This window comes from Apis florea, unplaced genomic scaffold (assembly GCF_048593485.1).
Source record: "Apis florea isolate Af1SG1 unplaced genomic scaffold, ASM4859348v1 contig_3496_pilon, whole genome shotgun sequence".
NCBI classification, from domain to species: Eukaryota; Metazoa; Arthropoda; class Insecta; order Hymenoptera; family Apidae; genus Apis; species Apis florea.
The window spans coordinates 7907114-7924422 of NW_028256773.1; the positions used below are offsets into that span (position 1 = coordinate 7907114).

At 37.3% G+C, this 17309-nt stretch overlaps 1 protein-coding gene and 1 long non-coding RNA gene across 4 annotated transcripts in view; both read right to left on the bottom strand.

Moving 5' to 3' along the window:
* Positions 1-17309, bottom strand: part of LOC100866760 (uncharacterized) — a 141287-nt gene that overhangs the window by 74592 nt on the left and 49386 nt on the right. The window lies entirely within an intron of this gene.
* LOC147656867 (uncharacterized) overlaps positions 1-17309 on the bottom strand; it is a 139029-nt gene that overhangs the window by 13838 nt on the left and 107882 nt on the right. The window contains exon 2 of one of the 2 annotated variants that reach the window (XR_015293592.1): positions 1465-1621. The exons of the other annotated variant lie outside the window; for it this stretch is intronic. This is a non-coding gene — a long non-coding RNA (uncharacterized LOC147656867). The remainder of the gene's footprint in view (positions 1-1464; positions 1622-17309) is intronic. 2 annotated transcript variants of the gene reach the window in all.

The following is a 17309-nucleotide window of genomic DNA, read 5'->3' on the forward strand; positions in this document are numbered from 1 at the left end:
ATCGTGGAGAAAGTAAAGTAAGAGAAAATTATCGCAAGAATAATACTCGTATAAGGATAACAAACATGCGAGTCGCTTGGTTGCGAGATCGAATTGGTTACCAAGAATTCTAAGATAATTTAAGAATAACAATAAATTCGAGCGAAGCGATTGAAACGCATAATTGGCTGTCAGCCCGATTAAACGATACTGAACCGAGTAACGCGATCACGAGCGTTGCTTGGCCATTGCCACGTGGTGTTTAATGTTTTGCCAATTCCTTTTTTTTTTCTCTTTCTTTTTTTCTTTTTTTTTTTTTTTTTTTTCCCTCGAGCGGCGGAATGCGGTACTAAATGGAACTTTGGTAATAAATTGGCATTTCCTATACCGAGAATATAACGCTCGTTAGCTGCTTTTTACGCCGATTTCGCAATCACCCGCTTTCATGTTGACAAGTTAATCACGCGTCACATACTTAATCAGACGGAGGATACGTTTTGCCCGTTTTACTTTATCCGGATCTAAGAACGCGCTATTACGATTTCGCAAGCGTTTCGTAGGAGAGTCGGTGAGGCGAGATTCTGGAAGAAACGTTGCGTAATAAAATGGAAGAGCTTAATAAATTTTATATATATATATATATATATCTAATTGCACGAATTCAACGATTATACAACGTTATAAAACAATTTCGACAGATTCATCAATAATCGATATTACAGTTGATCAGATATACGAGTGGATTACATAAATATCGATGATCGTATCGTTTAAAAACAATTTGATAATTAAAATAATGTATTACTTCTGTATTACTTCTGTATACAAGCATTACACGACGTATCTACTGTTCACTACTGGAAAGAAGTCACGTGGGACGAGAGAGATCCGTCGCCTATCCCCACTTCACACGCTTTGTTGACACCACACACTACATAGTAGCAGAGACGGTTACACGATTCTTAATCGCGTAAATTGAGGGACGAGTGTACATCGAATATTTTTCTTTCCATTCAAATTTTGCACAAACCAGCATCGATACATTTTAAACATAAATAACAAACAAATCGTATTAAAAACGATTTATATTCGATTCGTTAATTCGATAGATATTTTTAATTAAATGATATTCGAAGAGCGATCGTTGCCCCGATAAACGACATCGGTTTAAGAGATCGGATTCTTTCGGTCGATCGAAACGATTAACGGCGCACGGGGAACGAGACGCACGTGTTGCGTGTTTGACATTTGTCTGGCATTTCGAAAGTGCGCAGCTTTGATCGCTCTCGACAAATCATAACGTCGGACGATTCGAGCCGGGACTCGAGGTGAAAAATGATGCGCGCACCGCTGGTGGAAAAAATCGTTCTCATTGTCTCGTGCGGTTTCCGTGTAGTGGTCGCTGTGGATTAGGAAACACGGGGTGGAAATCGCGATAAAGCGTTGCCAACGAGCGGATGATGGAACTGTCGTGGATGGAAATACCTTTGTCTCGCCTCGGCGTGCATCCCCGATTTCCGGAAACCGTCTCGAATCTGTCCAGAACAAGGATCGCTTCTGTTTCTTCTTTAAAATCGTCGAGATAGAGTAGGCTGCAGGGTAGCCTTTTAATCGTCAAAACTTCGTTTCGAATCTTGAGATGCTAAAATTATAGACTTGTGGCTTTTATTTTATAGCGAAATCTTGAGGAACGGGTTAAAAAAATTTTTATCGTTCTAGCTAAGATGAAAAATTCTAGAATATTTTCTCTAATAAACGTTGAATATAAACTGTTGGAAAAATTCTTTCTCGCAAGTTCAATCGCAAGATCAAGTTTCAAAGCGAGAAAGCGCAATGATATTCCCATCCCTAATTCGAAAGTAATGGCGATCGAAGTTGTCTCGTTCACCACGCGTTCAGAAAGCAACTTCTTAGTAATCACGATGATTAATGCACAAGTTATAATGCCACTTTCGAGTTTGAAACACTGCATCTCGATTTCTAAACAAAACTTCGCGCTTCGTGTAACTGATGAAGTCTCGTAGGATGGATCGACGACACCGGTTAGTAATTAGTTACGATTTTGAATAGCTTATTCGCGTGATACGCGAGTTAGAGAAAAATAAATTGAAAATATAATTACATTTCGAATCGAGTCGATCGACTTTCGAAATGAAATTTATTCATCATGCTGGAAAGAAGGGATGCGGTTAATTTGGAAGAAAACGCCTATTTTTCACGCGCATTTTTGTTTCTTACGCGGGCGAATTCTTTATAGAATTCAGAATATTCTAAAAATCTTGTTATTTCTCATAATGTGTGTAAACTAATTAAAATAATAATAGTTTCGAAAATATTCCAATCTCCATTTAAATAATTATTCTAACGTAACTTCATAAATGAAAATAAATATTCAAATTATAGCTCTTCTTCTACTATGTAGCATGTGGTGTCAGAATTGTCAACAAAGCGTTCGAAGTGGGGATAGGCGGTCCTAGGCGAAGGACACCTGCGCCGTCCTCCGAGACTTCTTTCCAACAAAGTAAACAAAGTACGTGTTACGTTTCTTCTAACCGTACGTTTTCTTTATTTATTTCTTTACTTTTTTACTTTGTAAAAAAAAGAATACAAGTTTTTCGAAGAAAAGTTTATTATATAATATGCTCGAAGAAACAAGAATACCATTCATTTTCGAAAACTTTTTCAAAGATTTATCGTATATGTTTTCTCCAGCCTCGTGAGATAGAAAGCAGTAATTAATATAACGATTATAAATGCTGTTCCACGGCTGTCCTTTTTTCTCCAGTTCGTTTAACATTTCCCTTGTATCATCGTCCTGTCGGCCTTCAATGCATTCACAACCTTTGACGCCCAGGTGGGGGATTGTGCCAATAACTTGATTGACGTTGTAGCTGATAGTGCCGTACATTTTTTTCATAATCGACGATCGATCGATCCTTTGACACTACTTGGCGGGTTAGATAAGCGCAATATATCGAAACGTTCCACGCGAAAATTATTAAGAAACGACACGACGACGTGTCGAACGATTTACGTCGACGAAAGAATACACTTCGAAAGAATACACTTTGAATAACGTTACGAAGGATTTCGTAACGTTTCTTTTAATTCGCTTTAAATTACTTTTCGAACACGATTATCGTATAAAATAGATTTCTCTCTAAAAAACGTGAAATCCGCAAGAAATCGTTCTCTCACGCGATAAATCATTGTCGCGAAAATCATCATTAGGAGAATGCCACCTCTCTTATTTCTCGAAGTTGAAGTACTCGCGCGGAATGCTATTAGTAAATGTCATTCGGAATAAACAACCGTGCTAACATTTCTTTTTCTTTTCTTTTTTTTTTTTTTATTTCATTCATCGTGATTAACGTATCTTCGCTTTTTTTGTCCATTTCTCCAATTTACATATCGATCGTTCGATAAATTATAAATTTTATTCGATCGGAAAAATCTGATGAACATCGAGCAAATTGGTGCACAGTTAGAAAAAAAAATAGATAGATAGATAGATACATATAATGAAAAATATAATATAAAAATTTCGATCATTTTATTTTGCTTGACGGAGATCCAATCCAATCTTTCCCAAAGGAGAAATCGAAATCGATCCACGTGAAATCACTTAAACCCATCGTCGAATCGTGCGTGAACGCGGGTCGCATGATTAATCGAGCGATGCCCGTTTCCACGGATTTGCATTGTAACGCCGCGAAGAGGCTCTCTTTCCTCTTCGAAATCGGCGCCGTTCACTTTCTTTGGAACGACTTCGTATACGCTTGGAGGAGGAGGCCAAGTAAGAATTTCTTTTTTCTCGCGAAGGAATCCTTGCGGCGAGCTTCTCTCCACCTTTCCATTTCCTTCTCGTTCCAACACCTCGTTCCCTCCTTGGCAAGGATCCGGGTGAAAGGAGGATCGAGCGAAAAAGGGACGTCGCTCGTGCTCGATAAGGATAAAAAGGAGACGATTGGAAGAGGAGGGAGCGCGGGCAGGGGAGGGGGGAGGGAGAGATTCGAGCTTCCGTATTTCTTTGCAGAACGGAATGATAGATAATACCCTTTGTAAACCGATTAATTCGTTTCGATCTCGCGGATCGTAATTTCGTTTATTTTTCTCCGCGTTTATCTTATCGGCGCGAGCGACCGTACGCAGTCGATTTTATCGATAGCGCGTCATTTTTTTTGTCACGTTGTGTTACTTTGTACGCTGTTTAATGGCAGAACAAAATAATTTCATTTTTTTCTTGTTTCTTTTTCTCGAGAAAATTAATATCGTAATTTATCGAGACGGAAATGTAATCACCTTACTTGTATAACCTACTTCTTATCACGCGTTTTATCGTTTCGATTATTTAACAATAAAATAAAATAGATTAATTTAGATACTGCAGGTGCTGTGTCGAGATATTTATCCGCGTGATAAAATAGCGTGTATCTGCTATGCTATAATATTCGTTACAATCGCTCGATTATAATAAATTTTCGATAGAAAGTTTTTCAATTGGTACGTTTTATCGAGGTTTTCGATCTCGATCGGACGGATCTCATCGAATCGTCGTCAATGGAATCGTGACGACACGCTCGAGGAGCGGATTTTTTGCTCGATTTGACAGGCAAGCTAGAAATCCTCCGTTGATGAAATCGATTTCGCGACTCCTACGATCGCTCCCGTTTCGAGGTTAACACACGAGATAACAACCTTATCGCGCACTTGTTGTTAATCTTCTAAGGAAACTAACCTAACCTAAACTTAATCTAATCTAATCGCTTCGTAAATCTTCAAAGTTGGTCCGATAACCAAACGTCCTGTTGGCGAAAAAGACATCCGTTTTCCTTGATTCTAACCTAACCTAAAATCCTAATCTAACATCACCTTTTCTCTCGGAAGATCGATTATCTTCTTTCCTTTCGTTCCAATTTCGTTCCCTTCTGCTTCCTTTTCGTCAAACTCTTCGAAATTCGAAAATTACCCCCAATCGAGAGAGAGAGAGAACTGAAAAGAAGAAAGAATTAAGAGGCGAGAAGGGGGAACGAACAGACCACGCAAGCCCGGTTTAAACGGTATATAACAGTGTCGGGAATAGAGATGTTAATAAATCGTAGCATATCGATCATTAATACGGGGCAGGATTAATGTTTCTCCGAAGCTAGACGGCTGCAGACGATTAGGGATCTTGAAATTACAGTAGGCGGAGTGTTGCTTAACCCGAATGGAGACGTAATGCTCACCTTCCACTGTCTAGGATTACCATAGTCGATTTCGACCGCCGTCTGCCATGAAATCGCGGTATCGGTTTTTACGTGTTGCGCCACTTTTTTTTTCTCTCTCTCTCTCCTTTTCCCTCCTATCACGCGCCTATCACGCGCTCAAAGGACTACTAGCAGTATTTACAAGGATTTAATTCAATACCGTGCCGTGAGAGGATTGAGACACGACACGATTTCTTTACGGGGCGTAAAGGGGCGTGCACACGCGATCGATCGATCGCGATTTTCGATATATCCTCGAGGAAAGTTTGCGCCAGCAGGGGGGCAGTTAATCGTAACGATCAATCGTAATTGATTATTCCAACGTTTCTGGCCTTCTTCTTTTTTCTTTATCTCGTTTTCAATATCACGTATTTTATAAATTGTATTTAAAAAATTAGATAACGTTCGTTTTAAACCGTTTAAAATCGTATATTTGTATCTTTGAAGAAAATTGTAACAATTGCATTAAAAATGGTCTTTGAAAGATACTTTGATTTATTTAGATAGAAGATTGATCGAAGCACCGATTATCAAGTAATTGTAGAAAATATTGTCAAAAAAGAAAAAGAAGTAAACGTGTATCGATATCCCTGAAGAAATTATTTGAAATATGAAAGAAATTGTGATTTCTTTCTGGAATGATAATCTTAATATTTGTTAAACATCGTTTGACCAAAAACTTTTTTCAAGATAATCGCGTGATAAACAATTTTTAATTTTATATTATTCATATCGATCATGTGTGCTCCCCTTAAAAAAAAGGGAGAGGAGAATCAACGTTTCGTTTCGACTCTTTCCCCCTTTGTTTCCACCATTGTTGTCCACCATTGTTAAAGGAGATCTTTTTATATTTAAATTCGTCTCCCTTTCGCGTATATCGAGATATTACGCAATAAGTTGGAAAGCAACTCAGGAGGGAACGTCTTTCCTTTTCTTTTTCATTTCATCGAAAAACATACAGATTTTTACCCTCGATTTCTGTTATTCCAACATTATTCCCACGACTCGATCGATTTTTACTCGATCGTGCAAATCCGATTTCCATTCGCTCGTCGCGAATAATATTCTTTATTCGACGAGAGTGAAAGGGAATTCTTTCTTTCTTTCTTTCTTTCTTTCTTTTTGATTCGTTATTTATCTCTCGTTAAGCGCAAATCGTAATACGATTTTTGTAACGAAGCTTTTGAGGAGAGAGGAGGAAGAGGATGGGAGCTTCTTTTATCTTTTATTCTTCTTCTTTTTTTTTTTAAGTCGTATTTATCGTATTGCGTACTCAGCAGTTGCAACAAAAAATCGATACTCGATCGAGGATATTACGGAGATTAAGAATCGGTTTGCCACACTTCTCCTCTTGTTTGCAGTCTGACGATTTATTTGTCCCCGCGATTATCTAATCTAATCTTCCTGTCGCGTGTAGATTTAAGACGCGATTCCGTTGTGTCTTCATATTTCGAAAGGAATTAAAAAAAAAAAAAAAAAACTCGATCTTAAACGAATAAGAGAAAAGAACAAAGAAAGATACGGAAAGAAACGGGGGAAATCGAGTAATGGATAGAGTCCACGCATCTAATCGGGATACAACATCTAAAATGGCGCTTGTAAATCGTTCCAGATCGCGTTCACCTGCGAAATAGACGCAGCGACTCTCCTAACTACTGTTACACATCTCTCTCCCTCCCTATATATATCTCTCTCTATCCCTCCGTGTCGGCCTCCGGTTACAAAAGAACACGTCGGTGAAGGCTCGACCGATATTGCTCCGCACCCGGAATCTAACAGGCATATAACATATAGATCAAGAAGACGTTTCAAAGATGCGTGGTGGATCGGTTGGTTCCGCGGTGTGGCGGATCCGTTTCGAGAAGGTTCGACTGTAATACGTGTTTCTTGCCAACAGGCGGCGCAGGAAAGCGAGCACGAAACGGGAGGAGAAAGAGCGAGAGAGGGAGAGAGAGAGAGAGAGAGAGAAAAGGGGGAAAAAATGGGCGACGAGGTATTCGAAGCCAATGTAAATCTTGGTTGCATGCAACGGACGATCCAGCCGCATTTTATTCGCCGGCTATTGCCTCGTATATCGGGTAACCCATACGGGGGATCGTTGCGAAATGAAGATATATATACGCGGAGATCGGCTCACGGTGGGCTCTTCTCGTAATCACCCATCGTTCGCTTCATTTTTCATTCGGCCTGCCTCTCCGTCTTCCTCTCCTTTCTATCTTCGTGTTGCGCGCGCATCCTTCGCGTCACGCGCTTCCATATTATCAAGTTCTTTTTTGGGGAGGGGAGGGGAGGGGAAGGTATTTTTCTAACACAATCGAGGGATAATATTTGTGAAAATCATCGAACACGATGATTAGTAGTAGTAGCGATAGTCTCGATGCGATTCTTTTTTCTTCCTCAAATCAATTCTCTAATTTGCTTCGTACTCTCCAATTACTTGCTTCTAAACTAACAATTTGGTTATTAAAATATATCTCTCCTTTCTTCTCGATCCTCCTCCTTCGAATTCGGTTCAAATCCATCCTCAATTTCTCTCCTCAAATTTCCAACTCCCCCTCTCATTTATCCCACACGCAATTATTTTTCCTCGCTCTTTTTCCCTTACCATCTCTTTCTTCGCCCACCCTCTCTCATCCTTCGAGTCCCACTCACTTGTTCCATTTTTCCTCTTATTTCTCGGAGACACCATGGAGCAGTGTCTCCCTCTGGGACCCTCCCCTCCCGCCCCACTCTCTTCTTCGCTCACGAGGCTTCGACCTGGATCGGTTGGGAGAAATTGCGCCCCGGGCGAGGGCGGATTCCTCTCCATTGCCGGTTGTTCCTTCGACTTTTTTATTCGACCGGTTACCCTCGATCCATTATAATCGTTCTTACGTTTTTTTCGACCGGTTTCGATTGTGCGTCGAGCCGATATTGTTAACCAGTGCCTTGTTATATTATAACATCTCTCGTTCGTTTCATTCTTGTCGTTTAAGGTTTCGGTCGAGAGGTATTCTTTTGAAGTATTCGTTTGGTATTACGATCACGTATCGGTAAAAAAAGAAACGTATTTCCAATGCAGTGTCAAAACGAGCGTCGAATAAAAATAAACGTTCGAGTAATAAAACGTCATTTAAACGTCGTAAATTTTGGTATATTTTTTTTCTTTTCTCCTCCTAAAAAAAAATTTCATGTTATCGAAATTTGTTTCTAATATAAATTAACATTAAGAATGTCTTACACATTTGACAATATGCTATATTTAATATTATTTGTATAAATTAATTTTTACTACTTCTCGGCAAGTTATATGAACTCTCACGATTCGTGGATATAATAAGAATAAATAAAATGAGAATAATTCAATTATTCGAGAGCTAAAAAGATACCAATCAAATACGCGAAACGGTACATCTGATAAAAATTTCCAACTTTCCAAAATTCAAATTACGATCATTCACAAAAACGCTCTCCACTTCTTCCCACCTAACCTCAAACTTCACTCGCGTGCTCGACATCCCCCCGTTTCTTCACACACGACGATCTACGTCGTAAATCACGCATCGTTCCCGGCTTGAATTATATTCCTGGCGACAAGATTGCAGCGTGACGACCACGAGATACAGACAACACGAATTGAAAACATTGTGATCGCGATTTCGAGCAGCTGCGCGGCTAAAAGTCATGGCCGCCCCAAACCTCTTTCACTTTATGGCTAAACGTTAAGAGCATTCTGTCGGTCAGTCGGACGCGTTAATGGCGACCGATCGATAAAGATATCATCGAGGTATTCACGGTGGCATGAAACGTTTTCCATATCTAAGCGATATCTAAACGAATATCTTGGAAACAGGGGGATCGATAAAACCGTGGGTGTACGAGAAAAAGGAATAAAAAAGTGGAAAAAAAACCGAGGAAAGATGAAAGGATATATTAACTCGGTAGGACACTCGTCGTTTTTGTAGTCTTTCGAATATTCGTATCATCTAAAAATGGATGTTTAGAAGTGCGTTATGAATTTTTTGTAAAAAGACGCATGCGATGAATAATGTTGCTAATCGAATTTGGGAATTTTCGAGAAAAAATCCCAAGTATTGAAAGCAACGAATCAAAATAAATTATTTGAAGCAGTCATATCTCATTTCAATTTCAAGCAAAATCGGTCCAGGTATGGTGAAGAGAAAGCCCGTCGAACCAGGCCGATTCGACAAAAATCAATTACATTTCTATGTAAAAGAGCGTGTATATATATATATATATATATGTATATTTTATTTATATTGGGCATTACGATCTCGTTTCACAGTTTCATTTATCTCTTTTCGCGACAACGCGAGAACGAATTGTGCGTCAAACGAAAGGAACAGGACATAAACAACGCATGGAATACGAATTCGCCACGGTATGAAAAAAGTAGAGAGAGACAGAGAGAAAGAGTGTTTTTCACGGTTCGTTTTTAAATAATTCCACGGATCTCGCGATGACAGATTTACGATAAAATATATTTCGCACGTTTGCGAAGAATTCCAATCAAACAAACCGGTAAAACACGTAGTTTATTTTATTCCGGGCGTGTAATGTTACTGTTGCAACGATATCGATGTTTTCTTTTTTTCCCGATCTTCGATGGCTTCGAACGTCGAAACAAGATAAAGAATGAGGCAAATATTTTACAAATTATTACCGGAATTCGTTTTGGTTAATTTCGAATAAATCGATTTATTTTTAATTCCAAAGCGGTTTTATTTCCATTGTAGAATTTTAACATCAAATACTTGAAATTCTCTCGAAACAAAATCTCGATCTCGATTAAACTCGAAACTTTAAATCTTTATCGAAATATTTGTTCCATATACAGAGTTTCGAAAATTAATTTTGGGCTAAGTTCAGGAAATTAATAATTAGGAAAATTGATGGATAAATTCTGATTTAACATTTGTTTCACAACAGTGATTTGCCAATTAAAGCTTTTCAAACAACTTTCTAATCAAGTTCCATTCGACTAAAAATTGGACCGGTCTTAAACGCAAATTTCATCCGAACCTCTTATCAGACAGGCACGTTTAATATTTAAAAATTCAATAACCTCACCTCACTCTTAATCACTTTATACACAGTATCACGGTAACGTAAACTAAGTAAGTAGTTTAAAGATGAAAACTGATAAAAAATAAATACGTAATAATATTAATAGGATGAACTTTGTTGTCAGAACTTATACACGATCCACTCCATCACACACGTCGCTTTAAACTTCAACACGATCTACTTAGTTTCAGGAAATTATTTTCAACTCGATTTATTCGAGAAGACTTCGTATAACGGGTATTATTCATTGGAGAGTAGATTATACGGCTGTATAAATTTCATTGCAACCTGTCCACGTGGAAATAATCCACACCTCTTTGAACGTGAAACACATCGATTTTCTTAGATCGGTTTTCCAGGGAGCAATATTCTATTGGATAAGAAAGTGGTCGTAAATCTTCGGTTGCGCCCTGTCGTCGTGGATATAATCTCTGTCGGTTGGTTACCGTCATCGACACACTCTTTCGCGCTTTAACAGGGCACGTTTAACGGGCCAGAATCGAGAGACATAAATCTCGTCTCGATTCGTGGGTAATTTACGGCCCCCTCATGCGAAACGCCTCGAACCCGAGACCCGAATTGTTTTTCGTGATCGATGAAATTTTTTGGACGCTCGATCGGGAATCTAGATGTGTTTATTCTTTCGACGAATCGATCTTAACGTTGCGAGGATATTTTGTTGAATATTTTCTGACGATTAATTCTTAAAAGCGACAAAGAAAAAAATCTTCAGGATTAGAAGAAAATAAACTATTCTAACTATTAGTTTTAATGCGCAATTACTGACAAACAGTAGGTAATCATAATAAATCAAAAAACTTAATAAGTGTCTTTATAAATTGGTCTAGATGTGGCAATTAGTATACATTTATACTGTACATATTTTTTTCTTTGACAAATCTTTCGTTATTTCTTTTTTTTTGAATAAATTACTAAAAAATGAATTATTAATGAAAATATAAAAGAGAAAAATTTTCACATTAACCTATATGTAATGATATTTCATTATAACATTAAAACCTAACCTTTACCCTTCTCATTTATCCAACCAACACACCAACCAAGAACAACTATTACATGTATCATAGGCAAGTTGTACTAACCACCTTCTCAACTCGTACAATCCGGCAGCGAACAGGTGGCAAATCGGCGACTTTATAAATCGAGGGATCGATAAATCTCTTTATGAACCTGTCCAGTTGAACGTAATCTGCGCCAGCGCGAGTGAAAGGTCCTGTGTGCGCAGGACGAGTTCCTTATCCTTCGTCGCCGGTGGTTACCACAGATCGACACGTCGAAATCGTTTACGAGATTTAACCCCGATAATCCGCCACTATCCTCTTGATTTTCCAATCGAATATAGATGTCGTCTTTTCGATCGAAGCGGCACTATATTGCCGGCGGCCATTCGAGCAAAAATGTCGGCCGTTGTTGGCGCATGCGCACGTATATCTGTGCCGAAGCGGCGTCCTCTGGTCGCGTGGAATGTAGCAAAAGTGTAAACGTGTAAAAAGTCCTTGGCGGAGAATATAATTAACAAGGAGGAAAAATTCGCCGGCAACTTTCAATCGACCAGGCTCGAATCTCGTGTCAATTTTTCCCTTTTTTTTCCCCCCTTTTCTTCTATTCAACAGCAACACCGCATAATTCAGACGCGCGCGCCTCGGTTACCAAGCGATTGCGTATATACAACAACCAAGCGGTGCTCCTTGTCGCGCGTTCTTTTCATGTAAATCGGGTGTCGGTATACCTATGCGATCACGCCCCGAGGTGGGAAAAAATCGTTGCTCGAGTGAGAGGAAAACCGTGGAGAGTCGTGAAATATTGGAAGGTAGTTAAAATATAATGGTGGTTATGTTCGGTGGTTGGTTTATGGTTGAATAAATTTGAGTGTTGGACGTTTGGATTTGTGATATATGGTCAAATGGTGGATGGATTATCGATGGTCGTTTTAACAACAAGAATTACATTTGAAAATGAAATGAAATTTTCGTTTTGAAATCTATTTGCTGAACGTAACGGTAGCATTTCACCTAAATGTATGTATTTATCTTTATTTCTTACATCATATTCATACAAAATTATTGATTTTTCATTAAAACTTTTTTAATTTCCATTAATTTTCTAACGATAATTTTAATCGTATAAATTGAAAGAGTGCAATTTCGATCAATGGAGACGTCAAAGGTTACTCGAACAATTCCAATACTCGGGCTCGATAAATTATAAGCCTTTAACAGGCAGCCCACGATAAATCGAAACGCAGAACTCTATTATTGTCGCCTCCGACGCGTTAACATAGCCTTCCGTTCCTTCCTTTCATCTCTCGATACTGGTCCGCATTGCGATCCGCTTGTTCGCCAACCGGTACCAGATAGCGAGTAATAAATGTCGACAGGTCGGTCGAGCAATTGACCGATAAAAATTTATCATCCACGGATACTATGAACCGTCAAATTGTCCAAATGCAATATTACTCTTATAGATTTATCGAATAGAAGAACTGGAAAATAGTAGAACTTCTTCAATCTGTATGGGTCGCGAACAGATTTTGGAAATTGTTGTTATTTTTGCGTATGTTTTTGTAGAAAATTGTATAGTTGAAAAGTTTTATATTTCATTCAGTTTGTGTAAATTTATCGAAAAATCGTAGAACAATCACTTCTTGATCTAAGCTGATTTAATTTAATCTAACCTAACCTAATTCGTAAACGGTTACCGCATATTTGAAACTAATTTATACGTAAATGTTTGACAATGAATAAAAAATTGAATTGAATATAGTTTGTAGTAGAAATTGAGACAATGTTAAAAGTTCATTGTGTAAATTTAATATATGGTGTTCCAATAAAATGTAGAGTACAATTTTTTGCATACGAGATTTTCAAAAAAAATCGATCTAAATAAAATAATAAAATATCTATTCGATAAATTCGCATTAAACGAAAACAAAAATTTCGATTTAGCTAAACGCGTAACACGTCTTCACATCGTTACGGATCGAACGAAACTGCGGTTACGATACAGCAGTGGCAATAACACGAAGCCTACAATAACGTTCCACGCGTTTATAAATAAAGTCACGGAAACGGACGTCGCTCGAAATTTGTATTTAATACAAGTGTGTCGAATAGATTTTATATTTTATATTTATTATGATGAATAATATTTAATATTTCATTGATCTTATATATGTGACTCATTTATAAAATTAAAATAATGTACTTATTATTACATTTTTATGTAATTATAAAAAGTATGAAGCACCGTGATTTATCAAATTATTACAAAAAAAAGGGATTCTATCGCAAAAAACTGTTTGCTATAGAGAAAGCCTCGAGACATCATTGTGTAAAAGATGTATTATGATAAGGTGTTTTTTTTTCACGATGTAAAATAATTCGAATAGCTTGATAATTTGAATTTTATGCGGGCGAAAATGACAGAATGGCGGGGTATGCGGGATAAAAAAAAAAAAAAAAAAGAAATAGTGAAACGAGGATGGAAATTAATTAACGATCTACGTCAAGATAGAACATTATCCAAATTATAATGCTCGCCTTGGGAATAATTGGCTCGTTCTCATTTTTCGGCATCCATTAATTGCGTGATAAATGTAATTCCTTTTTTTTCGTCATATCGAGCCTAAAGCAATATTTTCTTTTCTCTTTTTCCTATTATTCTTATACGTAAATTGATATTCTGAAATGGAAGTATTTCATTTTAACGATGGCATAAGAAGATATCAATCGGCAGTTTTATTGACTCAGGGCCAATTTTCTTTTTTTCAAATTTGCACACGAATCCTTTGAAATTTTTTTTTTTTAGAGAAATTAATTAATTATTTTTTGTCTCCCACCCCTGAATTTTTATTACCAAGTCTTCTCGTCTCATTTACTCATACAAGAAAGTACGTTTTAAATTGTTGCGAATTAAATTTATGAAAGGAATGAAAAGTGTCCGCCATTAGGAATGCAGTTGTTAAATAAATAATTCATGTAGGATATTATGTATACGGAATTGTATTCGTCCATTGAAAAACAACGTTTAACATTATAATATTCATTTATATGCATTGATAAAATACTTTTAAATGTGGTTAAAATGTACATTTTCCCCTTCATAACTTCCAATTTCCTTAAACTTCCGAACGGTGCGAGATAATAAAAATACTCGATGATTACTTTCATAAAGATAAGTGATTCCTTGCTTTATTAAAGAAAACGTGAGATTGATATTTATCCGTGCCACGATTTCTATTAAAAATGTATATATGTATATATATATTTTTACAACTTATTTATTACTCACGAAATTTTTTTTATCTTCTCAAAAATAAATTTTTATTGCAACGATTAAAAACATTTTATTTGTACTTTATGTATTGTAAAATACGGATACAAATTATTCTCATAAAATCGATAAATTTTAAGACCGAAATATATTTTTTTACGAATATTTTTACAACATCAACGCGCAAAAAATAAGAAAACATTTATATTTAACTTTTCGTATCGAGATCTTATCCGATATCGTTATGATCTATTCACATCGTCATTTATTTCATTTATCGACGGACGAGCTTACATTTGGAAGGCTAAAAATTCTTTTTTCATGCCTTGATACGAAAATGGACGAACGAACAATTAATATTTCGCGTTGAGAAGAGTTCTTTTCAGCATCGTTATCACATGATCATTTTCTCTCATTCATTTAACCAAAATTCTTTCACTCAATACGAACGAATTGAGATTCTTTTTCAGCATAATTATCACGTTTCGATCTATCCACATCGTCATTCCTTTCGTGATGGATCGACTATAGACACAAAATTCTTCCACTTAGTATACACTTTATATATATATATATACATATTGAGATAGACGTTATTCGTAGCACGGAGAGAGTACTGGCTCGAGCATTCATCTTCACGAAGAAGGCTGGTGTAAGAACATGTAGAATCGTTGGCCCCGGCACGAGTTTCGAATAGAAACGGGCTGTGAATACAACGGGCACCGCGCCTAGAATGCCACGGATCCCGTTGTTCCTCATCGAAAACTGATGTACGGAGATTGAATGTGTTCGACCAATGAAATTCAATGAAGCGTGTGGCTGCGCTTTGACTCTGCATTCGATCGCCTGCTTTTCGATCGACGTTTCGAGCCCAACCATTCGCTTTTCTCGTTCGAAACATTCGTTCCCTTTTCAGCTTTGTCTATTCTTACTTTTTTTTCTCATTTTTCAATTAATTTTAAAATTTATATTTGCTCCTTTTTTTTTTTTTTTTTGATTCAGGAAATTTAATATTCGGATAATACGATTATCGTGTTGAATTAATAACAAGAAGGAAAAATATCGTTATTGAATTTTAATGTTAAAAAAAAGAAGAATCGTGTTTCAATCATTTTTCATATCAAAATCTATAATTTGCTTCTCTTCAATTATACCATCATAAAATCATAAAGTGATTAACGAGTACTTTTTTTAAAAGTGATTTCTAGTAAAGACAGATTCTTGTTTTGATATGATACAAACATCATTACTTTGGTAATGATCCTCAACAATCTCAAAAGCATTTAAATTCCTGCTTCCAATTTTTAAATTTAAACTATCAAGTTAATACTCTCCTTCAATCCTTATTATTAAAAGAAATAACCATAAGAAGAAACCATAGAATAAAACAACCAAATATAAAAGTAAAAAACATAGAGAATACTGAATCTCAAAAAAAAAAATCAGCCAAATTTCCGATATAAAAAATATTACAAAAGTTGTTCCATGCTCGCGAGACGCTCGATCCCATCGCTACTATCCTACTCGCGGGATAAGAACACTTTCTCCTCGCGCTGTGCCTTTCTCGCGGTTGCAGGATGGCCTGGCAATGGATCCTGCGCCCGCACGCAGCCCAACCACACTCTGGAAATTTGTCCACACAAGGGGATCGAGGGGCCGGCCTCGAAAATAGTTTTGTAATTGAATTTCAATCGGACGCCTGTGGCACGGCGCATCCTGCGTTGCGAAAGCGTTCCTACGAGATCCCTCGAGATCAAAGGAGAGAACCGTTCGTTCGTTCGTCCGAAGTAAGTGTAAGTAAGAGTGAGTAACGGTTCAAGTTCTTCTCCTCCTCTTGCTCCACGCGGCGCATGCCCGACACACACACCGTTTACACGTCTGCTGCTACCATTGTGATTCGCCACAGCGAGAGTAAGGGGATCGTTTATTTCGTTTCTTTGCAAATGGATCGGCGCGGCGGAGACACGCTGCGCTGCTACCATCGGTTTCCATGCAGACAATTCTGCATTGGTTTCTGTACGAGAACGAAGATTTCCAGGTAAATTCGACGTTTTCAACGAGGTGAAAGCTGTAGGAAATAATTGGAGAACGTTGGTTGGATTCGTTTTTTTTTTTAAGAATCGATGTTTTAAGACGATTTTAAATTAGAATTTCTGGGTATTTCTTATCTCTATTCCTTTTGGGTCTGCGTTGTAAGAATAGTTTTTTTATTCTTACTTATCGATATTATATGCGTGTAACGTTGTAAAGAATGGCCTCGATTATTCGAATATCGTCTGAATTTTTATCGCATCTCTTAAAGTTTTAGCTTTAATGGCCTATTTTATGCCGTTTTTTGTTTCTAGTCGAATGTTTTTTATATATATATATATTTTCTAGCGTGCTGCGTTTTTTTTTTTCCAGTTAAAATTCAGTTGGCCAAATTGGGGACGGTTGTTAAAAGATTCGATATTAAGATAAAACAATATTAAATTAATTATCTCGTATCCTTAATTCCCCAAATTACATTATTTTTTTGCAGCAAAACTTTTATACACACGATACGTTATTTTTCATCCTCAATCGCGAAAACTTCGGACGGATCTATTATCTTTTTAGACAAGAAGATAAAAGGAAAAGGAAACGAACGTACGAGACGAATGTAAAGTGAACGTGCACGCGAACGTGAGCAGTGAATCGCGGCTCACCCGTTAGATTCGCATTCTTACCGAGTACGCGAGT